The following is a 24599-nucleotide window of genomic DNA, read 5'->3' on the forward strand; positions in this document are numbered from 1 at the left end:
CCCTATACGTCCGTTACATACTGTTAACACTTAAATAATTAGGGGGTTTTATCCTTTGAATCATTATGCACCATGTCACTTTCCAGAACAGTTTCTACATTTGAAGCAAAAAAAATGAAGGAAAGATGATTTATGTTAAAATGTGCTGTGTACACAAATGGTCAAACTGTGTATGATCTTTGCACTTAATAGGATAATGTATGACTTGTTAACAAGTCTTGCTACAATGGCAGTGACAAAATGAATCAAAATGGATGTTTACAAATGAAATGCTTGCAGTTCATAGTATATTCACTGGGGTGTGCTAAATCATTATATATCACTGATTTACATACAGCATTAAATAGACTTTTACATTATGCAGCTCAAAATTCAAAACACATTTCCACGTTTTCGGCCAAAAAATTATTTAGTCACACTAATACATTTTATACTCTAATGCTGGGCTCAGGAGTAGCAATGGGAGAATATGTATGTGTGTGTGTGTGTGTGTGTGTGTGTGTGTGTGTGTGTGTGTGTGTGTGTGTGTGTGTGTGTGTGTGTGTGTGTGTGTGTGTGTGTGTGTGTGTGTGTGTGTGTGTGTGTGTGTGTGTGTGTGTATACCATCACGTTTTAAGTTATGGTGGGTGAAAAGGGCAACTAGAAACCTCCACCGTATTGCATGTAGCAAATAAAAAGATCACTTGTGAGCACATTCACATGTTTTAGGCAGGTCTGCAACTCTGCCTTTCACCATTATTCCCAACATACAGTGTTTCCATTTCAGCAAGGGATTTCCCAGAATCCCTTGCTGCAGTGGAAACACTGTATGCTGGGTGATAATGGTGATAATGGTAAAAATGGTGAAAAGCCGTGGATCGGTGAGAGTGGCGGGTACAACAGCCACGATCCTGCTTACAGTGGAGCCGGGGAGGTAGCGGGGTGTGCATCGACATCACTTCCGGGTTATTGGTAAAGCGGAAGACGCACAACACGAACTACACGCGGGGAGGCAGTGAGAATTATACAGAGCCGAGCTGAGGACTGTCTGAGTATTATACTCAAATTTGCAAGTTATCAGCCGATGTTTGTGAGTTGAACCACCACTGATTTTATTAGTGTATTAAATCGTTCAAGCAATATTACACCAGGAGAGTGTGCCTCTCTTTTCCCTTCCCTTTTATCTTTTCACAGATTATCTATGGGATCAGTTTCCCTTGTGGAGAAGGCTGCCAGGAACTTCTAATCTCCATTTGGGATAATGATTTTTTTTATTTTTTGCTTGGACTTTATACAAGGACTGAGTATATTTTATTGTGTTTAGTCGCTTTTTTATATTTACAGGACTAGTGTGTTCTAGGTTCCTTCTGTTGAATATAGTCCTTCTTGTGTTATATAACTTTATTTATTAGAATTTATCTTTTTGTCTTTTTGTGCGCTTTTTATATATATATTTTTAGATATGTACATATTTATATAATACATATATATACACATATATATATATATATATATATATATATATATATATATATATATATATATATATATATATATATATATATATATATATACAGGCATACCCCGGTTTAAGGACACTCACTTTAAGTACTCTCGCGAGTAAGTACATATCGCCCAATAGGCAACTGCATCTCATGCATGCAAAAAAAGAAACAAAGCGCACAACACTCATCGTGAAAAATGTAATAAACTATGTTTATATATAAGGTGTTTCAAGGTTATGCATACATCAAGGTAGATTAATCAAGCATAGAGCCACAGAGTGGCAGTTACCAGCGTCTGCAACCAGGAACCACCAGAGCTTCACTTTCCTTTCCACCTACAGGTAGGTGAAATGCCAGATAATTGATGACTCTGCCACAGTGACGTCAGAGCGCCCGCTCTGCTTTGAGTAACAGCGTCTGCCAGTAATGATTCAGACCTCACTTGGCAACCACAGAGGCAGGCAACAGCGCGGCACATGCGCAGAAGAGGAAATCAACTCGGTGTTCAGCAAACCATTTGACAACAATAAAATACACCTTGGAGAGATACCATTCAACCTATATACTTTTATTATTCATATTCCAAGGTGTATTTTATTGTTGTCAAACGGTTTGCTGAACACCGAGTTGATTTCCTCTTCTGCGCATGTGCCGCGCTGTTGCCTGCCTCTGTGGTTGCCAAGTGAGGTCTGAATCATTACTGGCAGACACTGTTACTCAAAGCAGAGCGGGCGCTCTGATGTCACAGAAGGGCCCGCGGGACCACGCTGTCACGCTGCCTGACTGATCGGGAAACACAGTGAGGTCTGCAGAGGAACCTGTGTACTACTTGCGAGCAAAGGACAACCACTCCCCAGGATCCACTAAGCGTATTGATGCTATTTACAGGACATTGAGACTGTGGCAGAGTCATCAATTATCTGGCATTTCACCTACCTGTAGGTGGAAAGGAGAGTGAAGCTCTGGTGGTTCCTGGTTGCAGACGCTGGTAACTGCCACTCTGTGGCTCTATGCTTGATTAATCTACCTTGATGTACGCGTAGCCTTGAAACACCTTATATATAAACATAGTTTATTACATTTTTCACGATGAGTGTTGTGCGCTTTGTTTGTTTTTTTGTTACTAGATTCTAGGGTCTTGGGCTACCCTTTACACAGCAGCAGACGCTCATCTACATTGGTATATATTTATTTACCTTTTCCACATGGTGGGGTGTGTTTTTTTTATTTAAATTGACATCACAATTAACACTTTGTATTAAGTATATATTTTAGTGCGCACTTATTTATTTTTTCTATTTGTATTATCTCACGTATGCGCCTGTCGTCACATCCTGAACAGCAATACCGGCTCCCTACCTGTACCGACGATGTGCACAAGCGGGGAGACTATAGAGCCTGTTACAAATGCGTTATTTACATCAGTTATGCACGTATATGACGATTGCAGTACAGTACATGCATCGATAAGTGGGAAAAAGGTAGTGCTTCACTTTAAGTACATTTTCGTTTTACATACATGCTTTGGTCCCATTGCGTACGCTAATGCAGGGTATGCCTGTATATATATAAATATATATATGTATGTGTGTGTGTAGAAATAGACGCACAGTTTAATTTAAAAGAAATCAGGACTGAAAAAAAGTAGGTTTGTATTAAAGAGCATTCAGCATTTACATACAATGCATGTGAACCCCAACCATGAAAAAGGCCAACACATTTCACACCTCACTTGGAGCTTTCTCAAGGACTGATTGCCACGGTTAGGTACTGTAAGCGGTTTAAATAGTACTTCGTTAAAGGGGAATTAAAACATCACCTTTAATGACATGATTCAATATCAACAATAGTCTTTTAAAACAAAACCAATCATCACTGCTTATACACCAAAAGAAAAACAAATATATAAAAAAGGTATGAAATACAGAAAAGAAACATAGTGACTAAGTGTCAAGTGACTCAGGTCCCCATTCCTATTAATAGCATATGCAATTCTGGTATTCAAAAAGAAAAATCCAATAGACTTCTCTTTTATAAAGCCTATTAATCAACCTCAAATAGATTTTTTAGTATGCTCAAACTTTTGTATCATTGTGCTGAACCAAATGATGTGAAACTGGGTTATCCAAATCCTTCTTTTTATATTTGTTATGTGCTCTATGACCTTTACTTTCAATTGTCATGAAGTCTTAGCACATACTGTTTGCCTCATTCCCTTTGTAACAAGTAGATAACCTGTTCTGTTTGACAATTCATAAAGCCTGTGATATTGTAACATACATTTTCCATTTGGATTAATATACTATTGACTGTTTTTGTTGAAATATATAATTACAAGCCTTACATTTGATACACTTGTATAATTCAATAGTAATATTGTTAACTATTCACTTCTACTGAAATTAATTAGGCTTCACAATAGAACGTCTCTATATAAATGTAGGACTTTCTTTGACATTCCTCTAGAATTTTCTAAAAAAATACAATATTCCAGTTTTTCCAAATAATTTTCTCAACCTACACGTACTTATATTTATTATCTAAAATCGTTATAAATATTAAAACATTGGCATTATTATTAGATTTAACTTTGTTAGCCTCTTTTTTTGGATTGAGAACAAACCCGGTATTTCCAATTAGTATTTCATTCTTTATTAATCACATTCTCTGAATATTACCATTCAATAAGCCTCCGAAACAAATCTTCTAATTGATTTTAATATATATATATATATATATATATATATATATATATATATATATATATATATCTGATATATATATATATATATATATATATATATATATATATATATATATCTGATATATATATATATATATATATATATATATATATATATATATAAAAAGAAGTGATTAAAGTAGCGCCAATCTTATAACAATGGATAAATATGTGAAAATGAAGAAAAATGATTCAAACTACCTATAAAAATATAAATAAAACAATTATAAATAATCACATTAATAGTGAAATAATTACAAACTAGAATAAACACTCCAGTATAACAGTAATTATATCATAAAATAATATAATCCAAGTTCAATGTCCAAACCCTAAGGTAAGTCCTGAAAGGTGACAACAGGACAATGTACAGGATCCAGGGGTCCACGGCAGCTCTCAAATGGAAGAACCAGTTCCAAAGCAGAATCTATAAGAACAACGAGACAGAGAGCGCACGCCCCATAGTGTAACACTGTAACATTTAATATGGGGAAGGAAAGGTGGGGGGATTAAAAACACTCACAATGTACAAGTGTAAATAAAGCAGTATGTGATATATAATCACCACCGAGGCAGGTAACGTCTTATATCAGGTAAGCAGTCCAACATCGACTGGAACAAGGCTCCCGACGGCGTAAATCCTTCAGGTTCACTTGAAATCCTCCATGCAATATGGTATCAGAGTAGGCCTCGGTATTACACCATGCACTCTCCGGCCGTAAAGGGTGCACGCAACGTGATGACGTAATGTCGAGAGGGACGATACTATACGTATCACATACTGCTTTATTTACACTTGTACATTGTGAGTGTTTTTAATCCCCCCACCTTTCCTTCCCCATATTAAATGTTACAGTGTTACACTATGGGGCGTGCACTCTCTGTCTCGTTGTTCATATATATATATATAATCAGAGAAAAAAAATAAAAACCTGATTATAGCTACCTTTCCAAATAAATAACAAATAATCAGGGTTTTGTTTATAGTAAACTACAGTATGTTAAAAAAAAAACATAAAAAAAGGTTGGCATATAAGGGAACACATTTAGTCCATCTTACCTCACTGTGTGTGGTGATAAAAAAAGAGAGCCATCAAACACAAAGTAATTGTGATTCAACATAAAATAAATAGGATAAATCCCTGAGGTAAATTCTATACAATCTGAAGCGGCCATCGACTTCAATCGGGATTTTCGGCTGAAAATTTACTGAACTTCCACTTTGGACTATATAGAATTTACCTCCATATGTATTACCCCAGCACAACAAAAATGGAACAACGAATAAAGCAATGAACAACCAGTGAGGTGAAGGACAACTCAAGTTTTACCTACTCTTCAAGAAAAAAAAATAACAATAAAGGCACTAATGAACATACACCACCACAAATCTAACATATACCCTCAAAAAAGACAAGAAAATATTTTTGGAGAAGAGGGTCACAAAGTTTTGGGCCCTCTCTGACAATTTCTCAAGCTCAGACCATCAATATAAATCTCTGGTAGGTGGCTCCCCACGCGTAGAGAGATGTGCTGACAGTGGTCTTGATAATGGATTATGTAGCCAGCTGCCTTTATGGCATCTTCTGGGTTCCCGCACCAGACAAGATGTGAAAGGAAGTAACACCCCTAATATTGAGATTACCGGGGCCGGGTAGGGACACTGCTATACTCCACGTGGTTGCCTAGTAACTGTTAACACATTAATCAGTAAAGAGAAACCACTTTATACATAACAAAAGAATATAAAATATAATTTCTAAAAAAAATGTGAGCACATAGGTGAAAAAGTTAAACAACATTTCGGCACAAATTAATTCATCCTTCATCAGGTCTGCAAGTACAAAAAGTGAAAAGGTTTCACTTTTATAATTCTAGATCCTTGCCATTAAGGTCCTGAAGCTGGAAGTTAATTACAAGAGACTTTGTTTTCTATAAATCAGGAGCATGATTCAGGTAAATGTCACGTAATTTGTAATTTGCTTAGGGAAGGGTCTTCAGTGCCCATAAGCATCATAAGATATATAGCGAATGTATTGGAGGGTTGAGTATGCACTGGGTTAAAGGCATCAATACAAAAAAAGAGTGCCTCGTGTAACCATTTCTGCACTAGTGTGCAATAAGAAAACACCAGTGCTATTAAAGTGGCAACACCTGTGAGTCTGGCTATTTCATCTGTTCTGCTTAATCAAAACAAGGAATACTTTTTAAAGAAAACATACTTTTCTATATTTCAGTCATAATGTCCTGTAAAGGGAGATTGCGTTTAAATTGGAAAGCGCTGTATGGTGAGGGGAACACACAATATTGTATATTAATGTCTAACTGAGATAAATGTTATTCTCTATAAGGCTAGGTACCTAAAGTGGATATAGGAACAGAAGAGGCAAACAATCATTAAAAAAATGAAGAACAGTGGATGATCGGGCCTTGTAAATAATTAGCAGGCAGAAAAATGACATAATAAGCAGAGATGGAAATGAGGCGACAAAAATAGAAACTCCCCCTAGGGTAACAAAGAAGCAAAACAAAAGAGTACAAAGAGAGAGGAATGAAAAAAAGAGGTGTGAGAGGGGAATAGAGGGGAACAGAGGGGAGAGAAGGGAGGGAGAAAATGGAAGTGAGGCACACAAAAAGAGTATAAACGGACAAGGAGGGGAATTTTTGTTTGGGCAGGTACAAGATCACAGCACAGAACCAACAGGAGTGATCCTAACCCCACACACACTATATTATCCCCTTCTTCTTTTTTATTCACATACAGAGCTGGTTTCTCTGAGAGGAGTGCTGTCTGATATATATTTTAACAACAAAAAATTATGTAGTCGAAAATAAAAGTGATATAAAACAAGGACAAGTTACTGAAATTATATAAAAAAAAATACTCACGAGCATTTAATATTCAAGGACTCCATTTCCACAGGCTCAGTACCACAAGATTGGTGGAATGCAGATGTGGTGCCTATATTTAAGAAGGGTACTAGATCACAACCAGGGAATTACAGACCTGTAAGCCTGACTTACTTGAAGGTTTAATATGAGATAATATCCAGGAATACCTCATGGAAAACAAAATTATTAGTAATAGTCAGCATGGATTTATGAAGGATAAATCATGCCAAACTAACATGATTCATTTCTTTGAGGAGGTAAGTAGGAATTTAGACCAGGGTAATGCAGTTGATGTGATCTACTTAGATTCTGCAAAGGCTTTTGAGACATTTCCACACAAGAGGTTGGTGTACAAAATAAAGAAAATTGGACTCAGTAAAAATATTAATTAATTACCCATGGAGACCGTGATGGCAGATACAATATGTTGGACATCTTTTCAGAAAGGAAAGGTGTACAGGGATATACCAAATAAGTATACATGGGAAGGATGTTGATCCAGGGAGTAATCCGGTTGCCATTTCTTGGAGTTAGGAAGGAATTTATTTTTCCCTTTATGAGATATCATTGGATGATATGTCACAGGTGGGTTTTGTTAGCCTTCCTCTGGATCAATAAGTAAGTATAGATATAGTATACAGGATCTGTTGTCTAATTTTAGCATAGGTTGAACTTGATGGTCGCATGTCATTTTTCAACCTCATCTACTATGTAACTATGTAACTACTATGTAACTATGTAACTACTATGTAACTATGTAACTAGCTACAATACCCCATTTCTGTTCAATATTAGTAGACTAGAAAACACACAGATGTGACCCATAGATTAATTTCAAATCACCCCCTAGAAATAATTGAGCTCATCCCCAGTATCCTGCAAATAAGACGGCGATAACTTCACTAAAGGCTACAGAAAGTAGTCGACATATTTTGTAAAACCTTCACTTAGAGCATTAATACCTGCAATTGAGAACTAAGCTCTTGCGGATAAGAGATACTATAGGTGTAAATGGAAAAGGATGATAAATGCTGCAAATTTAGGTTCTCGTATCATGAGAAAATGTAAGGTTAAACCTTCTAATAGTGATAGTAATCCTCTTTAAATAGTTCTATAGGTTCTGCAGAAAGGATTTACTAAGCCATCATTTGCCATAAGGAACCGTCTGATGCTGGAATACACTGTACAGCTCATTGACATGCATGAGCGGTAAGGGGTCTTCCTCAGCTAACAGGTGCCTTAAAGAAAATGACTGCTTAGTAAATATGGTTCATAATCTTTTATAAAGAAATTTTTAAGCATGGAGCTATCTGAAAGCCTTACAATGGTAATCACATTTATTAGGAACTACTTCACGCAATGCAGCTGTTTCTACACATGCATTAATCTTGACCGTTCAGTGATCAGAATTTGGAGGCTTCACTGCAGTAATTTTGTTATATTTTAGTTGTCTTCAACAATATAAAATTAACATTTACAGTATTAATAATATTGAAGGCTCCACACCATACTAGTATAAGGGATCTGTCTGAAACATCCTGGACGACTGCTGACCGGAAGTGATGTGATCTTGTACGAAGCTAAACGGACATCTTGCTTCCTGGCAAATCCTGCCCTTACTCCCTGACAGGAAGTAAGCCTCTCTCTGGCCTTTAAATAGCAGGCAGTTGCCCTTGGACTTTGCTTGTGCAAAGTACTTGTTTCCTTGTACTGTCTGAGATCTGCCTTGACTTTGTTTTGCCTGCTGCCAATCTCGACCTCGGAACCGAACTACTCTTTGGATGCCGCCTGCCTTGAACTCGGAACCAGACCTGACTACACTTTGCCTGCCACCTGCCTTGAACTCGGAACCGGACCTGTCTAACCTTTGCTTGCTGCCTGTTTCGACCTTGGAACCGGAACTGACTACCCTTTGCCTGCCTCGACCCCGGAACCGTACCTGAGTATCCCTGGATCTCAGGCCTCTGATCCCAGGTCAAGGTCAGTGTATTACTCCCTACCTCTGCCCTGCAGGTCCGTATCCTGTTCTGCAGTCAGCAACGTTACTACTTGGAGGCAATATAGCCCAGACTTGGCCAAATAGAACTTAGGATCGAGGCTTTAGCACTGAAGACCCAGTAATCATACTATAATATATATTCTGTAAGCATCTGGTTATATGTACGGAAAGCTGGAAGTGGTGTGTTATAAATCTGTGGCAACACAACGGTTGGTGGGGTGGTGAGACTTAATTGTTTTGAGCACTGATGTTTTGGTGAATAGCACAGGAAGGAACAGAAAAGTGGCTTCTAATATATTTTAGACATATGACAGAATAACAAACACTTAGATGTAAATGGTCTGAAGGTACTAAAAAGCGATTAGCCGCAAATTGCCTCATAGGAGCCACATCTGAGAAATTTACTACTGAAGGGGGGAACCACGTGTTTGGAAGATTTTCTCACAGTTTGAAGTCTAATACAATGATAACCTAAGAAAACTAGAAAGTATTCATGATGGATTTACTCATATATTCTATATTCTCTAAAATCCTATTGTGATTCCACGATAACTGCCATTGACCGGAGTGGTATTTAGCTAACACAGGCTCACTGTGTGATAGCCGGTATTTGAGTTTAGTGAACAGGAGGTTAGCAAACTGCCTTATACATAAAGTTACACGTGGAGAACCTCTCACAGTATGCAGTTTGATATTCTGCGATCCCTTGTAGGGTACACTGCTGCCTAATAGAAAAATGAAATGGCTCATAGTTTGTAATATGTTTTGGCTTATTAACAGATAATTAAAAAACATGTAGATACTGTATTTAAAAATATTTTTTTGGGGGGGTACATGTAAACTAATAAACATATTCCCCATTATTTGGCTTTTCGAAGATCTAAACTGGAATTCTTATGCAAAGACCTGAGCTGGACATTCAGTTAACATGCTGTAGTACAGGGGAGCGCAAACTTTTAGTGCTGCGCTCCCCTGTCTCTCTCCCCCCGGCTCTCGCGCCAGATGATGCTGTGGGGTCATGTGACGTAACACATCACGGGACCCGCGACGGCATTTGACCTGTGTGACGTCACATGGCGCCGCGACATCATTTGATGCCACGTTGCCATGGCGCCGCGACACAGAGCGGCTGAATGCCAGTGAGTAAACAGTTATAGAGGCCTTACGTGATCCCCCGGCATTTAATTTAAATGCCTTAGGAATGACTGCGGGACATATGCAACTGCCCGCGTCCCCCCAGCAAACTCTCCCCCGCCCGGGGGTAGCGCCCCCACTATGCACACCGCTGCTGTAGTACACTATTCAGAATTGAACAGCACCGTTTTCTGTGAATCCTGACAATCCAATATAACAAACAATGAAAATAGGTGTTTTTACTGGCGTTATCGTTAATATATCTGGCTGTTTAGCCTTGTACAAATCAATTAATTTATTATGGTCATACTGTTTGATGCTGTTTGGTAACCAGCCTCTGAATGTCATATCCTGCTGATGTTTGCATTACTCAAAAACAAGGCAGTTCTGTTTTCAGGGACACATTGAAGTTGTAGTGATTGATCTAATTTATTTTTTTAAATGGATGCATTTTTAGGCAGTGTTTTTCATCCGGTGCGACTCATGACATTCTGTATTACACAAGATATTTGTTTTAGGCTCTTCTGGCGGAAAATTCATCTTGCAGTATCACTCAATATTACTAATACTGTATGCAATTGCAAGTTCCATTTTAGAGAATGCATCTTATTCCAATTAATTAAATCAAAATATGTTTTGATGTTGTAATGATATGAACAGGTTTAAGTTATATATGATGTATTACTAGGAACCACAGTCAGTGCATTAGTTACATTCACATTATGATAACTAATGCTATGCTATCACAAGAGGTGTCTGTAGCGTGTATACAGTATCTTATTGTTTGAAACATTTGTATGGAGTGTCTTTAATTCTAATAATAGAATACATATAATTGTTAAGTTAAATAATGTCATGTGAATATCTGAATTGTCCCTTTCACTTGTTAATATAATAAACAACATTAGTATTGTTCATATATTCGTACAGTACTATGGGCAATATGTTCTAAGCTGTAGTATGCCATCAGGCCCCCTCTGGGCCGGAAGACACCCTTTGGTCCATTCACTTGGAGTCCGCAATTAAATTAAAAGAAGCAAGAGAAAATTAATCATATTCAAATAATATTCATAAAACAATATAATGTATTACGATACAAAATCAAGAAAAACAATGAAATTTAGCAGTCAAAAAATAATGTTGGACAAAGAAGTGTGTGACCAACGTTTCAAGGCCACCCATTCCCCTTTATAAGGGAAGAAAAGTCCCACAAGTATATGTACATATATTGTTTTTGACATTTGTTTAATTGCACCTATTTTGTTGTCATTTAAGTAGTAAGCATTTATATGATTTTTGTGTATTTTTCATTGATATGACAATGAACTTTTTTGGAACACTTTTTTTGGCAACACATTTACTTCAGTAATGTAATGTCATTTACATGGTGATAGGAATTTTGATTACAGTAAGCACAGCATTTATCATGATGCATGCTGGCTGTGGTTAATCGCCATCTTGATCATCTGCCATAAGACACCTTCTAGGGCAGGAAGACCCTTCCATGGCCCTTTCAAGTCAAGGAGCAATACGAGATTTCCCAGTGCCGGACAGTGTTGTACGGCAGAAGACTGCTTACTAAATATGGGCCATCATGTTAATAATGTACGTATATGTACTTGCTTGCTTCAGGTGGCCTAATAATTGGTGAGCAACTACAGTATCTGCGTGATAATCCCATTTTCTTTAACACTTTTTAACAAGAAATATTTCTATAGAAAAGAAAGCTTACATATTTTGCAGGTGCTATACTACTTAATGTATTAAAGAATCAACTAAGAATAACCAGAACCAATTGCTATTCATAACAGCCAATGTGGTAAAATATAGAGTTTAACTTCAATGTTCTTTGTAATTGCATGAAGAGAATGAAAGCCAGAAAGTACCTTAACTGTCACTTCAATTTTCTGCTTTTACACTGTATTGATTCATTGTTATACAGCACCTGGTGCTTTGTTGCACCAACTCTGCATCAACCAACACTGCTCACAAGTTTCAATTTGTCCCAGTATCTGAAGAGGAGATTACACAAGCACTCCCCAAATTAAAACTAACTAGCCAATGTGGACCTGACTTACTTCATTCTAAGTTCTTAAGACTTGGTGCCTCAGCCATTGCTTCCATAGTCAACTTTATCCTGTCTGCAGGCCATATCCCTAAGACCTGGAAACTGCCAGAATTGTCCCAATCTTCAAAAGTGGGGACAAAAATACTGTCTCAAACTACAGGCCAGTCTCTCTTCTCCCAATACCATCCAAAGTCATGGGAAAATGTGTTCACTCCCAATTAAGTGATAACTATACCAAGAAAAATATCCCTAGCCAATTCCAATATGGATTTCGCCCCAAACACTCCATGGTAACTACCCTGCTAAAAGTTTACAATGAGATCCAGTGTGGAATGGAACTGCGACAACTCACTGGTGCAATATTCCTAGATTTTGCAAAGGCTTTTGATACCGTTGATCATGTTAACTTGCTTAACAAATTCCAGTGCTCTGGAATAGGAAGCATGCTTTAAACTGGTTTAATTCCTAACTATCAGGTAGATCCCAACATGTGTCTATCTCTAACTCCAACCCCTTGGATATCACCTATGGTGTCCCGCAAGGCTCTGTTCTGGGGCCCCTACTCTTGTCAGTGTTCATCAATGCTCTTCCTACAGCTTATAAGGGAGCTTCAATACACATGTATGCAGGTGACACAATCTTATATGCACACAGGCCTAGCCTCTCCGACATTGAACACATACTGTACTTCAATTTGACTTTTTGAGACTTGAAAATTGGATCTCCCAAAATAAACTGTTTTTAAACACTGACAAGACTGTAACACTAGTATTTGGGACCAAGGCTAAATGTTTAAAGCTTCCAATAACTGAGCTCCAAATCAGAACCAACGTTAATACCACCCTAACACAAGTTTGAAATATTTGGTCTTATGGTTTGACTCCCATTTAACATTTGGGATGCACATTGATACCTTGACATCCAAAACCTATGCCAAATTAGGTGTTCTTTATAGGAACAAATCCTCCCTAAGTCTCCTGGTCAGAAAGCGTATTGCACAACAGATACTAATGCCAATTATAATCGACTATGGGGACACAGTATATGGCTCGGCCCCCCCAAACCACCTTAGCAAACTTGATACCCTATACAATTTAATATGTCATTTTATTCTCCAATGCAAATACAACACACATCACTGCGAAATGCTCAAAGAACAAGATTGGTCATAACTTGAGTCTAGTCACAAAGTTCATCTCTCCTGTCTTGCCTTCAAATACTTTGTGGGCAAGCTACACGCCTTTCTAACAAGATTCTCACCCCTACCACATGCAACACGTATTATCTGAGATCTGACTCCAAAAGACTGTTCATGGTCCCAAGGTTCAGCAAAGTATCTGGACGCTTCTCCGTATCTTACCGTGAACCCCATTAACTGTAACAATCTATTGGAGACTCTCACAGCCTCCACCAGTCTATGTTCTTTCAAAACTAAAGCCGTCTCACATTTTAATCTGGTCTGTAACTGTTACATATGCCTATAATATATATTATCTTTAACTGTGCATGCAATATCTTGTATATAATGTACACCCTATTCACTTATATAACTATGTATTTGTAACCCTGTAATATTTGTCATCATAACTCTATGCCCAGGACATACTAGAAAATGAGAGGTAACTCTCAATGTATTAATTCCTGATAGAACATTTTATAAATAAATAAATAACTAGATGGTGTGATTAAAAGGAGCTCAAGGCTAAGAATGGTGAGAAATAAGTAATTAGCTAGCACAGTATCACTGAATTTCGCATCAGTATTTTATTCACTTAAATGCAACTGGATGATAATGTTTGCATTTTCCTATGTTCTCACTTCTTATACATTGAAAATGAAATAAATAAACAAACACTTACTGCACATACAGTAACATCTCTGCCAAAGTAATGGTTTTCCAGAAACAAATTATGTTGTCTTTATCTTGAATATTTTGCAGAAGTTAAGCAGCCTGAATGTCAAAAGTACAACATATACATATAGAATATGCAAGTTATATTGCTACTGTTAATTGCGTATATCTTTTGAAGAATAAATGCAACACAAATGCCACAATTGCATTGATCAGCACTGACAGCTATTTGTTTTAGAATAGTAACACAACAATGTTTTCACATCACCATTTCTACAAAACCATAAACTATTGAACAATTTAACATTAAAACAATATGGATGGGCAGGTTCGCAGGTTTGAAATTGGGAACTTCCAAGTTTGTCTCGAAGCTCGAGTTGAACTTTGGAACAAACTTTTGAATCTGAGCAATGTTTGAGCCAAGTCCCAAGAAAAGCTCATTCTTAGGTTTATTTATTTATTTATTTTAAACTGGTTAAACTTTTGAGTTCACAAATGAAAACAAACTGCACATGTTTGCAAAAATTATTATTGAGTTTTTTCCTCCTATGTTTAAAAACAAAAATCCAAATCCAGAACACAATATTTTTTAGAACCAAACTAAACTCACCAGTGAAAGGGCTCATCCATTTCTAACAATAAAATATGTTATAAACATCAATAAAGTGAGAGTAAATTAAAAAAGTTGATTTATTAGATTGATTTAGTTGCATTGTCGTAGTGCTCTCTTACTGGGGCCACCCACAAGTGGGGTCTCCTCAGACACCCTTGTCTACAAGTTGGGGACAAATACACTCTTGACAGTGTTATGTCTCTGCAGGGCTGCAGACTGAGGGGAAGCACATGGCATCTGTCATGGGCCCGGCGATGGATGGTGGCCTACCCTGGTGGTCCAAACCCAGAAGTTAGGCTCTGTCAGACGGTGAGAGTGGAATGAGGGGAGTGTGTGAGTGAGAGTAAGAGTGGGGGAGAGTGAGAATGAGGGAAAAGTGAGAGAGGGGAGAGAAAGAGCAAGTGGGGGAGTGAAAGTGAGAGAGAAAGGGGAAAGAGTAAGAGATAGGGGGAGATTGAGAGAGGGAGGAAAAGGGAGAGCGAGAGAGAGGGGAGCACAAATGATGTAAAAATAAATATATACAGTAAAGAAATTATATGAAATAAACAAGTAATTAAGAACTTCTACACACCATATCATATCTGTGATTGGAACAGCAATATTTAGAAGCTTGTCATAAGTTTAAAGAATCCATCCTCATAACATGCACGAGCAGAAGGAAGACAATGTTTGTTTTTCACATTAGAATCCTTATATCAAATTTGATTAAATCTGATTTTCCCAGTGTGAGCTAACACCCCAACAAGGGTGATGGTTCTAATGTTATCCATCATCTTTCTCCAGGCATTTGATTGGACAGGTCCATAGCAGGTCTCACAAGTTTCCCATTAACATTTTCTGAATAACGTGTTATAAAATATCCCTGTGGAATTTTATTTCATTAATATTTTTAAAACTCTTTATACTTGTTTATTAAACATTTTTTCACTCGGTTCTTTATTAAGTATTTATTTGTATACATATAAAACAATAGAATTAACAAATCCCAGCCATAATCTAAAACCAGAGCCAAGCAAACACACTTTAAGCAAAACTGAAACCAAAACAGGGCTAGTTAGCATATCTATAATACATGTTAAGTAGTGTTGTGCCATTTATTGGCATTCACCAAAAATATGGCATTAATAAAAATGTAAAAAAAGGACATACACCTACTTTTGTTCTGTATTGTATACAATGAGAGAGAGAGATATTGAGAGAGAGGTGAGAGAGATTAAAAGAGAGAGAGATTGAAAGAGAGAGATTGAGAGAGAGATTGAGAGAGATTGAGAGAGGAGACAGTGGAGTTACACCTGAGCACAAAATGGGCAGATCGGAGAAATGTGCAAATACCAGTCATTTACTGTACATACAATATACAGCTGAACCTGTTATAACGCAGTGCTTGGGGTCTGTTATAATGGAGATCGAGAAAAAAAAATGGCTGACATGATAAGGGGTTCCGTGTTTGCCAGAGGGGGAGAGCTGGGATAACTCTCCCAGCTGGGAGATGGGTTGAGCTGTACTATTAGCATATTGCCCTAGTATCTCATTTATGCCGATTCTTTGTACACAGGTGTCTCTTCACTTGTTGTTTAAAGGTGTGTTTGAGGGAATACATATAGCACTTAGGACACTCACTTTTTTGACATCTTCGCATCCAAATATTCATCTGTGAATCATATATTGTCAAAAACTATGCAAATAATTTTTGTGTCGAATTTTTATACATTTACCCATCTCTAGTAGCAAGCACATATCTGTATTCTGTGTATAAACCTGTGAGTTCAAAGGTCCTAGGATTTTGTGACTGTTGTTAATAACCCCTTAAAATTACATCAATATCAGAACAAAAACATGTTCTTTAAAAACATGGTGAATATTTCTAAACACAATACTTCAAATGTACTGTAGGTGTCATATTTTGTTTTAGTTTGGACACACATGATTAGAACCTATGCCTAAAAGTGCTTAGCTGATGAACAGTTCCACTGAGTTATCCAGCAAGTCCTCACTGCAGCTCTTCAGTCAATGCATTACCTTATATACGCAGGGCTACACACAGCTCTCCTGATTGGTTGCACTACCAGGTCGTAGAGATCAGTTGCTGCTATAGTGTAACTTCTAGGAGATTTCCTGTTTCCAGTTCCTATTTCTTACTGTATTTATTTATTTATAAAATGTTTTACCAGGAAGTAATACATTGAGAGTTACCTCTCATTTTCAAGTATGTCCTGGCTCCTGTATCATGACAGCTCCTGTAGTTCTTGATCCTTACTTCCCACCCTTCAGACAGGCTTCCTTGCTCTTACTCCCAGCTTGAATTTTTGATCTTACACCAAGCACCTGCTTCAGCTGCCCTTTTTTCGTCTTACCATCTTACCATATTCTTAGCAGGAAACCTATTTCTTCATCCAATGAAAGCACTTCATATATTTTTAGGGCATGTGATATGGCAATTCTGTTCATTGAGTCTGTTTTTTTCTCTCTGGCTTTTATACATGTTATGTACCTGCATAATTATATTACTACTGGTGGCCTGCATGTGAAGCAATTGGAGATTTTACGTTTCAAGTGACTTTTATGCCATAGGGGAATGTAGTTGGCTGACAAGAATATGAAATCTTGTTTCTGGAGATAATTGCAAACAAATAACCTACTGATGTAGCGCAATGGTAAGTCGCTTGGCTGCGAGATTGGGCTGGTCAACTGTGTGCAATGCCATGATAGTCCACACACACCACCTTGCAGTTGGTAATTGCCCATCAGGAGAAACACAGCAGGGGTCCCTGCATCTGAATGTGACCTGCAGTGTGTGAATCCTACCGGGCTGCACCTGTCTGTAAGAGATGCACACTGAGTGAGACGGAATCAGTCACTCTACCTGCGCGCCTCTAATAGGTGAGTACACAGATTTTATTGTATTTTAATAACACAGTATTGAAGCAGGGGGTCTCCGGAGCTGAATCACATTAGTTTCAGGTCTGGGGAGCCCCTCATTCCTGAGTTACAGGCCCCGTTATGGGGTGCCAGATATCCTCACCATGTTTAATTCTTCCGCGTCATGGCTCATGTAACCAGGACATTTAAACAATGCACAGAGATACTGATACCCGATAGCGGGTCCCGTCATTTTTATATTATAGTCATTCCTATTCAGGGTAGAAATTCCAGTAGTAATGTTTCTGGACCTCGCCATAGGACGAGGATGCCATCAATGTAGCAAACTCCTCGTATTGTGTGTATTGTTCTATTGTTTCTATAAAGAATACAGTCTTTTACCACCAGCCAAGGTATAAGTTAGCATATAGAGGGCACAGGTGGTATCGGATCTGGTGGTAGATGGTTATGGAAGAGGAAATAGGGGTGTGTGAGGACAAAGTCGAGTAGTTGCATATTGAAATCGTTATGTTTATTTATAATGAGTGCCTCTGGACTGTAAAATATGAAAAAAACTGCCCTCATACCTGCTCTATGTGGGATGCTGGGGCAAAGGGCTTCAACATCTAACTAAGCCCACCAATAGTGTCTGCTCATCGATGTTGACTCCGTCCAACTTCCATAATACATCATTCGTGTCTGGGCACTACGAGGGTAGTGTAATGACGAAAGGGTGTAGGACTCTGTCCACATATATGCTTGCATTTTGTGTTAGGTTGTCCAGGCCCAATACAATAGGTTGCAGTGGTGGACAGATCCTACACTTGTGTACCTTGGGTAAGCTGTTAAATGTGGCTATACACTGGCGACACACTTTATTCGAGCTCGGTTAGTACCACGAATTCGAGTATACCCGGGTGTATTGAGGTTTGTGACTGTTTTCTGCCCGAGTGCATTGAGGTATTTTCCAGGCAGGGATTGAAGCATTTTATTCCCGCTGGCTGCAATACTGCACAGTATATATATATATATACTGCATTACAATTCATGAATTTATGCCATCTGGTAGACACGCGAAGCATTGCAGCCTATTAAATCCTAATCATTATCATTTAACAGATCAGCCGCCCGTCAGCCAGGCATGAACCCAGGCTGGGAAGGCAAACGCAACGGGGCTTGTCAGAGGTGAGGAGCGGTGCATTCCAGGTATCTGCCAGGTACATACTGGGTATTTGCTCGAATAAAGTGTGTCGGTGCAGTATGTGGTGTTGTAACAGGGGAGCTATCCCTGTTCAGGAAATATGCCTCTAATCCAGCAGTGTGGTGGTTAACTGCTGGTAGTCAATTAACAAACACCACCTGTCTGATTAGGTTGCTTAGAAAAGCTAGTTTACTCCTAGTTTACTCCTATTGAATAACGAGCTCCCTTATACATATGGATACATAATCAGTGCAGACCAATTGATTATACAAGTGTTTTATTGATTAAATACCAATTATGGAAGGTATATAGAGATAGTTGAGAGGAGGGGGCGGTACACTCCTGAGGAAGCCACACACCTTTACTGGCAAAACGCGTAGAGTGGTAGCCGCCCTGAGAGGAGAGAGGAGAGATTTGGAGAGCTGACACTCACACAGCCGAGACCGGAAGTGACGTATCGGGACTGAGCGGAAGTGACGTATCGGAGCAAGCAAGGCGGGACCATCGACCCGTAAGAGAGCTGGAGTCCAAGTCCTCTGCAGCACCTGCATATACCCAGGAAAGGGAGCAGAGCAGCCCACACAAGAGGGGATCCACGAGGGGATCCACGAGGGGACTAGACCGGCAAGACGGCGATCACCGCCAGAGGTGCAGGGTCCTAGAGAGTGGTGGTCCACACGCAGTCACACCGGAGGAGGCGGGTGAGCCTGGAGCTAACCATTTTCTCTCCTCAATCACAATCATTGTGATATATGCCTTAACCACTTGTTTTTATTGTAAGTGTTCATTTTTACCCTATAAAGTCGAGTTTTTTACTGTTACTGGTCTGCACTATGGTTATCATTTCTTTTACATACACACTGCTGCTGAGCTGAAAGCCGGAGATCCCACTACCTGGTTGAGAAATCCTCCTAGCAGAGACCATTGTGTGTCAAAACCGCTTGTTTTTGACTTACATCTTGTAAGTAGGCAACACATATGAGCCAAGAGAGAACACAGAATTTATACAACAATTTAAAAACTGTCTGCACTTAGATTGTTTTTTTGTCTTTTGTTCTATTTCCCTTTATGCTCCCCCTGGATTACAGTTGGTCACTGAGGAGCTGGACATTTCTAAAGAAACGGTTGTCAGTCTTAATACAGATCTCAAAGTCTCTCAGAAGGAGCTTCAGACCCTCAACCTAGAGAAGGAAGTCTCACGCCAAGAGACTGTCATTCCCAAAGCAGATGTGTGTAAATGGAAGGAGGACTGCAAGGAGGCCCTGAATAGTACAGAGACTGAAAAAGGAGAAAATTTAAGATTAAAAAGGGAAACCTTAAAACTGGAAGAAGAAAAGTTTCAGTTGACAGACGAAGTCAAGGAAAAGAATGAAAAGCTGCACGAGCTTAAGGAAATAAATAGACTGTTGGAAGGTGAGAAGTTTGAAGCAGAGCACCGACTGTAGAACCAACTACAAGGTCTGCGTACGCACCTCCAGATGTCCGAGGAGAAGCAACGAACTCTGCAGGAAGACAATCTGCAGGCTGTTAAAGAAATACAAGTGCTGCAGGAATGTCTGATTACCCAGTATGTCCCCGCAAAGCAGCATGAGAAACTGAAGGCTACCCTGAGCATCACCAAAGCATTGCTAAAGGCCAAGCTTAGATCCCAAGTGACTCGGCACAAAAGGGAGCACAAGAAGGTCCAGAAACTGAAACAAGTAACTGTGGCCCAAGCAAAGAAGTTCATAGTGCTTCACAATGCAGCGAAAATGTGCAAGCAAACTCAGAGAAAGCAAAGCATGCAGGTAAATTCCCTGAGTAGAGACTTGCAAGACGCACTCAAAAAACAGGGATCTCTCGCGGATAAGATGAAAGTTCTACAAGGAAAAGTATTGACCCTGACTAAGCGTCAGTATCCCACAGCCACAAAAACCCATGAAGACAAGTGTACAATGAGAGCTGGGAATACCGCTCGTCTGAAAGACAAGGTTGCAAAATTTGAACCACCTAAAGAAGCACTAGCAAAACCTTCAGCCACCCAACAGGCAATAAAAGAAGGTACACGTGCTGAATCAAAACCAGAAGAATCCTTAGCTGATGAAGCTGAAAAGATGGGACATTCTCTGGAAGTGGGTGTGGAATTGCAACTTAATCCCATAGAGGCTGAACTAGCAACCCCATTGGGTGGAAAAAGGGCAGAGAGACAGCTTCAAGAGCGGAAAGGGCTGTTTTTAAATGCTCTGCAACTGCTGCCATATGCCTACAATAAGATGAGCACCCGATGCGAGGGAAATCTCATGACCGCGCAGTAGCAAAAAGACTATACTTAGAAAAAGTCCTCCTCGAGTGACTGAGGAGTGCTGATCTCAAGCACCTTTCGGGAGGAGACACGAATGAACTGGAGAAAGGGCTCCGATCCCAGCGGGACTGAGGGTTCTCTTCCTGGATCCACTCTCATTCAAGTCACAGAGATATCTAGAATGAGAGTGGAAGGATGGGCTTTGGCCGTGGCAAGCCCGAGCTTCCCACAAACAGGGGAGGTATGTAACAGGGAGTTAGCCCTGTTCAGGAAATATGCCTCTAATCCAGTAGTGTGGTGGTTAACTTCTGGTAGTCAATTAACAAACACCACCTGCCTGATTAGGTTGCTTAGAAAAGCCTGCCCTTGAGACAGGAAGTGAGGTTGTTCCTGTCTCACACCTTGTGAGACTGACATGGGGACAGACGTCTTGAGTCTACCAGAAGAGGCTGCTTGCAAGACACAGGGGAAACTTCTAAACCTGAATGCTGACAAACCCTGAAGAAAAGGTAGCAACCAGGAACAGAGAAGATTTTCCCTCCAAACCACAAGGAACAGATAAGACTTTCATTTATAAGACTTTTTATATCTGCTCATTTCATGATATATGTTTGGGGCTGGGAGACATGCTTATCTAAAGGGAGTTGTGGACTGCATAGTTTTCCCTAGAAATACTCCCAAGTGAATATAAGCTTTGTTTACCCCTTTGTTTGGATGTTTTCCTGATGTTAAGGAAACAGGCGCAATAAAAGCCTTATTTAATTTCACCATAACAAGTCTCCCTTGCATACCTCTGTGAGCGTCCGCCTACAGGTGTACTGTCAAGAATAAAGTCATATTACTTTAGTGAAATTATTTTATTGTCGAAGCCTTCGTTAATGATCTGATCTTTGCTGAATCATAATGTGGGATCAGTGTCAAGCACATTTTAACAGGTGGAATCTAAGATTTTCTTTGTAGTCATCACGTGTAAGGATGACAACATTCCCTCCCATATCGGAAGGTTTAATGACCAGTGCTCGACAAATAATGATAACCACTCACACGTTGCGAGTGGATTTAGGCAGCTGGCGACCCGTGCCGCAGCTCTATGAATTCCCCTGCTCGTGCCAATTTTTTTTTTTTTAAATAAATAAATAATCCCCCTCCCTGATTGGGTTAACGCGGGGAAGAGCCCCTTCCCCTGATCTCCTCCCCCTCCTGATCTCCTCCTGTGAGTGCCTGTTAATTACATTTTTAAAAAAAAGTTTAAAAAAATGGCGGCGATTCCAGTGGTCCCGGCGCGCATGCACAGGGCAAGCAGGGTTTCCTGCCCTCTGCGCTGCCTGTGGGCCCGCTGCCTCTTCCCCCCAGCAACCCAGAATCCCCCGCATCCCCCCCCCCCACTCCCCACGTGGGGCGGAGGGGGAAGTCCAAACCAAGCCCCGCGCGCAATCCAGCCCCCTCCCCCCTCCGCTCCCCACGTGGGACGGAGGGGGAAGCCCAAAACAAGCCCCATGCGCAACCCACGTGGGACGGAGGGGGAAGCGCCAACCCAGCTTCCCCCGTGCGCGCCTCCTGCGCCAGGCCGCCTCCTGCCCATGATCTCTCCCTAATCACCTGCCCCCGATCCCCGCTTGCTGCCCGGGGGTGTCCGGGGAGCGTGCTGCGGCGTCGGCCGCTTCGGGGGGGGGGGCCTGCTGCCGTGCGGAGACCCCACTGCTGCCACGTGCGACCCGGTGAGTGTGTGAGTGACAGACTGAGTGTCTGTGTGTGTCTGAGTGAGTGTGTCTGAGTGAGTGTCTGTGTGTCTGTGAGTGTGTCTGAGTGAGTGTGTCTGTGTGTGTGCCTGTGTGTCTGTGAGTTTGTCAGTGTGCCTGCGTGTCTGTCAGTGTGCCTGCGTGTCTGTCAGTGTGCCTGCGTGTCTGTCAGTGTGCCTGCGTGTCTGTCAGTGTGCCTGCGTGTCTGTGAGTGTGCCTGCGTGTCTGTCAGTGTGCCTGCGTGTCTGTCAGTGTGCCTGCGTGTCTGTCAGTGTGCCTGCGTGTCTGTCAGTGTGCCTGCGTGTCTGTCAGTGTGCCTGCGTGTCTGTCAGTGTGCCTGCGTGTCTGTCAGTGTGCCTGCGTGTCTGTCAGTGTGCCTGCGTGTCTGTCAGCGTGTCTGCGTGTCTGTGTGTGTATCTGCGTGTCTGTGTGTGTTTCTGCGTGTCTGTGTGTCTGTCTGCGTGTCTGTGTGTCTGTGTGTGTGTCTGTGTGTCTGTGTGTGTGTCAGTGAGTGTCTCTGAGTGTCTGTGAGTCTTCTGAGTGAGTGTGTCTCTGCGTGAGTGTGTCTCTGCGTGAGTGTGTCTCTGCGTGAGTGTGTCTCTGCGTGAGTGTGTCTCTGCGTGAGTGTCTGTGAGTGTGTGAGTGTGTGTCTGTGAGTGTCACCCTCTCACTGTGTCGCCCTCGCCTTCTCCCTGTGTCGCCCTCTCCCTGTGTCGCCCTCGCCCTCGCACTCTCTCTGTCTTTGTCTCTCATTCTCTCTGTGTGTGTTCTCTGTCTCTCTCTCTCTGTGTCTCTCTTTCTCTGTGTCTCTTTTTTGTGTCTCTCTTTTTTTGTGTCTCTCTTTTTTTGTGTCTCTCTTTTTTTGTGTCTCTCTTTTTCTGTGTGTCTCTCTTTTTCTGTGTGTCTCTCTTTTTGTCTCTCTTTTTCTGTGTGTCTCTCTTTCTCTGTGTCTCTTTTTTGTGTCTCTCTTTTTTTGTGTCTCTCTTTTTTTGTGTCTCTCTTTTTCTGTGTGTCTCTCTTTTTCTGTGTGTCTCTCTTTTTGTCTCTCTTTTTCTGTGTGTCTCTCTTTTTCTGTGTGTCTCTCTTTTTCTGTGTGTCTCTCTTTTTCTGTGTGTGTCTCTCTTTTTCTGTGTGTGTCTCTCTTTTTCTGTGTGTGTCTCTCTTTTTCTGTGTGTGTCTCTTTTTTTCTGTGTGTGTGTCTCTCTCTCTCTGTGTGTGTCTCTGTCTCTCTCTATCTGTCTCTCTCTGTCTCTCTGGCCGAGTCCATAGAAGGACAGGCCGCGCTGAGCCGTGCGGACGCTCCGTGCTGAGCCCCTGCATCCTCAATGAGGATGCCTTGAGAGAGGGCTCACGCGAGCGTCCGCAGGCGTGCTGAGGCGCTGGATTTTTCAGCCGACAGCCAAACTGTTTTTCAGAGCACTGTCGGCTGAAAACATCCAATCAGCGCGGAGCAGTGTCAACGTCACGGTACCGTGATGTTGACGTCGGTGCGTCGCGGGCGATTGGCCCAGCGACGTCACTGCCCCGCCTCCGTCAGTCTCCCCCCGCCTCCCGATCGTGCCCGCTGGCTTGCCTGCATGGGCATGAAATCGCGCAGATTTCAGCAGGCGAGCCTCAGCGTCAACGCGGTTCCGAACTGCTCACCCCTCTATGGCCCCAGCCTTAGTCTCTCTCTATCCGTCTCTCTGTCTCTCTCTATCCGTCTCTCTGTCTCTCTCTATCCGTCTCTCTGTC

This window comes from Ascaphus truei, chromosome 3 (assembly GCF_040206685.1).
Source record: "Ascaphus truei isolate aAscTru1 chromosome 3, aAscTru1.hap1, whole genome shotgun sequence".
In the NCBI taxonomy this organism is placed as follows: domain Eukaryota; kingdom Metazoa; phylum Chordata; class Amphibia; order Anura; family Ascaphidae; genus Ascaphus; species Ascaphus truei.